Below are 6,000 nucleotides of genomic sequence, written 5' to 3' on the forward strand. Positions count from 1 at the left end.
TCAATTTGAATAAGTTTTAGAGTTTTTAGCGGACCTGGTATTTCGCTGAACTTGAAAGAGCTATTATTATTTTTCATCTATATTAGGCCAATTATAGGCCGGCCTGATGCACAGATGGCGGTGCTAGTATTAAATCCATATGATTTTCACTTAGTACCAACCTTTATCCTTCAATCCGATCATTATTTCGTGAGATATTGCGTTGTGAGTGCAGCTACTTTCGTTATTTGAAAAGATATGAAAAAAAAAAGAATTTCATGTGCTGACAAAATATTGCTTTTTGAAGAGAAAAAAATCTTGGCTTGATGAATAGTTTCCGGGGTCTGCTCCAGGAAAATCAACCATCATTGATTGGTATGCTAAGTTTAATCGTGGTGAAATGAGAACCGAAAACGGCGAACGCAGTGGACGCCCAAAAAACGCTGTCACCGACGAAAAAATCAAAAAAGTTCACAAAATAATTTTGAATAACCGTAAAATAAAGTTGATCGAGATAGCAGACATTGTGAAGATATCATCCGAACGTCTACATGATATAATTCACGAATATTTGTACATGAGAAAGCTGTGTGTAAAATTGGTGCCGCGCTAGATCATAATCGATCAGAAGCAACAAAGTGTTAATTATGCTGAGCAGTGTTTGAAGATGTTTAAGTGCAATGAACCTGAATTTTTGCATCCATATGTGACAATGGATGAAACATGGCTCCATAATTTCACTTCTGAGTCCAATCGACAGTCAGCTGAGTGGACTGCACAAGATGAAACGAATCCAAAGCGAGGAACACATAACAGTCAGCTGGCAATGTTATGGCATCAGTATTCTGGGATGCGCAAGATATAATATTCATTGATTACCTCCAAAAGGGGCAGACCATCAACAGCGATTATTATATAGCGTGATTGAATCGTTTAAAGGATGAAATTGTTAAAAAATGGCCCCATTTGAATAAGAAAAGGTACTGTTTCATCAAGACAGCTCCGTGTCACAAATCGATGAAAACAATGGCCAAATTGCATGAATTGGGCTTCAATTCACTTCTGCATACGCCGTATTCACCAGATCTGTCCCCCAGCGACTTTTTTCCCGTTCTCAGACCTCAAAAGAATGCTCGTTGGAAATAAATTCAGTGCCAATGAAGGTACAGTTCCAGTTTTTTTTCCTACATAAGAGTCTAAAGATAGTAGTAAAATTGTTTTCAATACTTAATCTTCTGATCCTTTCATGATTCGATGATGTAAGAGGACTGAGAATGGGATCATCCTTCTATCACTAAATTTAGAAGTTTGAGATCTGTAATAATCTCACGTAACTTATAAGAGATCACCTCATAGCTACCTCCGGCTTGCCTCATTGGTATCACAATCTTGACGTATTTTGAAGTCACATCTCCAAATTTTTTCAGCTTTACTTCTGCACACCATCAAAGCCTTCATAAGTATACTAGCACTGAGCTCAACATGCTTATTCCACAGAAATTCTTGATCTTGTGCTATTCCCACATATTTTTTGTCAAAACTTCCATACATTCATTTTATAAGTTAATTGATTTCGAAGATATCTTATGATCCTTGGTAAGGAAGGTTAGTTATGATTTGAGTTGAGTTGTTTGTATTTGAGTCGGAGTCAAATATTCAATCTGATACTGCCGAAATATTGCCTTTAACTTTCAATACACTAAGGCCGGCCATCCACGTACAGTTGAAACTGTCAGTTTCGACTGAACAGTTAAAACTGTCAGTTTCAACTGTGAACTGAGATGTGCACACATGTGCAGTTCAAAGCTTCAGTTTGTACCATGATGGATTCGAGAAGGTCCGACGATCTGGCGGTCCTCGGTTTAATTTTTGCAATTTTACCAAGAATAAAGACTGTTAGATTCTGCTGGAAAAGAGGTTTTCAACTATCGATTGTCTCGAGCAAGGCATATTGTCGAAAATGCCTTTGGGATACTTGCCTCGCGATTTCGTATCTTTCAGACCTCAATTAATTTAGAACCGTGGAACGTAGAGAAGGTTGTAATGGGTGCTTGTGCTTTGCATAACTTTTTGATTGAATATCAATCTAGCACGTACGCCCCACCAAACTATATTTATCAAGAAAATAGTAATGACGGGTCTATTATTTCTACTGGTATCGATAGTTCACAATCAAATATGATTCCACTTCACCCTCGAGCAGGAAATATTTGTACTGACGCAAAAACTGTCAGAAATGATTTTATGAACTACTTCATGAATGAGGGAAAAATCCCTTGGCAAGATAAACATATTTTAAAAAACAAATAAATACTAAACATTAATTACATCGTGTTTTTCTTACCTCTTTTTCATTTTCACTACTCTATAAATTAGAATATGATACTCTCGGGGTGTCTTGGTCATTCAGAAAATCAAACAGGTCATAGTACCAAAGTACCGGCTTGTAAATGCTGTCCACAGATGTTCCAGATTTTTTCGAAGCCTCAAATTTTTTTTTTTCTTTGCGGTAAGCAGATCTCAAGCTGTTTATTTTTGACAGCACCGATTTCTTGGTCGTACCAGGTTCCATTTCTTCCAACTTTTTCGCCAGTCTGCTGTATGCCGCATCTTTTTTGGCGCGATCGTGATAATCAGCCGATGTCACTTGCCATAAACAAGGATCCATAAACAAGGATATAATTCGATAAAATCGACTATAACCTGGTTATGTTTAAGCGACATTGTGATGCGCACCCTTGCTCGACACGAAATCAACTGAGAACTCCACAGTTGAACCCCCACACACTGTCAGTTCAGTTAAACCTTTCAGTTAAAAATATGAACAATTTCATTTCTCTCAGTTGAACTGTTCAGTTGAAAAATTCGAGTTGAACTGAGACTGAAATACCCACTCACGTAGAGTTTCGACTGACAGTTTTAACTGTCCAGTCGAAACTGACAGTTTCAACTGTACGTGGATGGCCGGCCTTATGTTGCATCATCATCTTAATGTCATAACTTGGAAATCCTTCAAAATTTATGAACACTCCTATCGAATTGGCGACTGCGTGACTTCAGATATCCATCAATTATGCTACTTTTTTGCAATTTTTCAACTTCCACCGCACCCCAATTGTTTCGATCGAAATGAATAACTGTCATTGCTGATTTTCGCGAAGATAGGTGGTCATTTACATCGCACAGTGTGAGTCACAAGTCGGCATATGCCTTAGATGGAGATGAAGTTACCCTTGAAACGAATTTCTACAGTTTCATGACAGTATAGAATTATTTCGAATAATAATTAAGACTGGTCGATCGACAGCGCCATACATGGAGAAGATAATTTGCGTTATGTAACGTAACACGGTTTTATCTTCATCATTGAACTTGACACTAAAACTAGACTTGATTATCGTACTTTTACAGAATTTTCGATTTATGTTGAGAGACACTGGCGGCTCGTCCACTGAGGTAATAAGCACAACACTGGGGTTCTCATTAAAACTACATGAAAATCTGTAGGTATTCGATATTGGTTCTTACGTTTCATCATTGAGCAAATATTTCCTATTGGTCTGAGTCATAAAATGTTACAGTTCTCACTTTTGCCTGGTGTCCTTTTGAAGGGTGTTTTTTTTTAGAGCTATAGAACTTTAAATTGCAATAAAACAACGATGGATTATTCGATTGACATGAATTTCATTCATCCGCAAGATAATCTTGTGGCATTACATTTTAAATATGATTTCTGGCATATGACCGCCACGGCTGGCTCGGATGTATTCCAATCTGGACGTCCAATTTTCAAGGACTTTTTCCAACATTTGTGGCCGTATATCGGCAATAACACGGCGAATGTTGTTTTCCAAATGGTCAAGGGTTTGTGGCTTATCCGCATAGACCAATGACTTCACATAGCTCCACAGAAAGTAGTATGGCGGTGTTAAATCACAAGATTTTGGAGGCCAATTCACAGGTCCAAAACGTGAAATTAGGCGGTCACCAAACGTGTCTGTCAATAAATCGATTGTGGCACGATCTGTGTGACATGTTGCGCCGTCTTGTTGAAACCACAGCTCCTGGACACCATGGTTGTTCAATTCAGGAATGAAAAAGTTAGTAATCATGGCTCTATACCGATCACCATTGACTCTAACGTTCTGGCCATCATCGCTTTTGAAGAAGTACGGACCAATGATTCCACCAGCCCATAAAGCGCACCAAACAGTCAGTTTTTCTGGATGTAATGGTGTTTCGACATACACTTGGGGATAAGCTTCACTCCAAATACGGCAGTTTTGTTTGTTGACGTAGCTATTCAACCAGAAGTGCGCTTCATCGCTAAACAAAATCGGTTATGAAAATCGGGAACAACGGCAATCTCATTTTGGCCCCATTCGACAAATCTACGCCTTACTTGATGATCGTTTGGCTTCAATTCTTGCACGAGTTGGATTTTGTAAGCACGCAAACCAAGATCCTTCCGCAAAATCTTCCATAAAGTGGATGGACACAGATCCAATTCCTGTGCTCGATGGCGGATAGACTCATTCGGGTCTTCCTCGATGCTACGCTCTACAGCAGCAATAGCTTCTTCTGTACGCACCGTACGGCGTCTCTGGGGATGCGAGTTATCAATAAGAGTAAACTTGGTGCGAAAACGTTCCATGGTTAATCGAATAAACTGCTCTGATGGACGATTTTGTCGACGATAAAATGGACGTAGTGCGCGATACGTATACCGCACAGAACCATTATTTTCGAGATGAATTGCACTATTTTCAAGCGTTGTTCAGGCGTTAGTCTATTCATGATGAATTGCCAAACCAAACCGAGAATAAATCACTTAACAGCTGTTAAATCAATCGCCATCTTGAACAGTAATGCCAACTTGAAGTTATATACCTCGGAAAAAAACACCCTCTATATAAAGGATTTTCCAAGAACAGGTTTCATTTTGAATCTCCGCTATATGGAAAACTGCCACTTTTGTAACTATCATCTTTTCCTATTTGACAAGTAAAAACTATGTCATTACTAAAAATGGAACGATACGCGCTTCAAAAATGCACTGAAATTGAATTTTATACAAAAATACTGAAAATTTCACAAAAGTGTAGCACCTTTAGGTCGTCGTGAAGCTTCTTCTCGACCAACGAAAATGAAACTGGTGGAAAATTTTAGGGCTATTAGAACATGTTACTAATGTGAAGAGCTGAAATCGTGTGCGTCTCTCCAGAAAAACTGAGAATATTGCTGCTGTAGCCCGTGTTGGCAAAAACCCAGATTTGTTGATCTTAGGATTTAAGCATTCCACAGTTAAACCAAGGACTCCATTAAGTCGATGATCGATCATCAGCAACTTCGTATCGTCACTGATTGGGTCTTTGAAAGGCATCGATTTCCTTTGAAAAATAATCTTCAATAATAAGGCCCATTTGCCACATGCCACAGAAGCAATGAAACAATCGCAATTTTCCAAGAAAAGTTTCCTGGTCATCTAATTTCTCACAGTCATAATTGACCACTGAGATCTTGTGAATCAACACCTTTGATGACCCATGCCGATGCTACACAATTAGTGATTCACGGCTTGGCTTGATTTTCAAGCTACTTTGGCTTGCGCTTGACTTGATTTCGAGTCAAGATCAAGTCAAGTAGTAGCAGTATAGGTATGATGTAGTTTTTTGTGTATATTTTTTTGTCTTTTATGGGTTAGGTGGAAGAGCAGACACCTCACTTGGAGTGAACTGAACCTCGCCCTTTGCCTTACTTTTCAGTGACTATGATGTATTTTTTTCTCTGTCAACTTCAATAAAGTCTTTCAATCTCAAGTCAAGTATTTATTTATCAAGTACTTGAATCATATCAAGCTTCTTTATTTTTAACTTTATTAAATAGAAACATAAAGCAAATCATTATAAATTATAACAAAATAAGAACATTGAGTTTCTTAAAATTGAGAAACCTCCTGGCTTTGTTTGATTTAATAATTTTTCATCCAGGATCTAAGACACATGAGACATCTCATAGATT

This window comes from Harmonia axyridis, chromosome 7 (assembly GCF_914767665.1).
Source record: "Harmonia axyridis chromosome 7, icHarAxyr1.1, whole genome shotgun sequence".
NCBI classification, from domain to species: domain Eukaryota; kingdom Metazoa; phylum Arthropoda; class Insecta; order Coleoptera; family Coccinellidae; genus Harmonia; species Harmonia axyridis.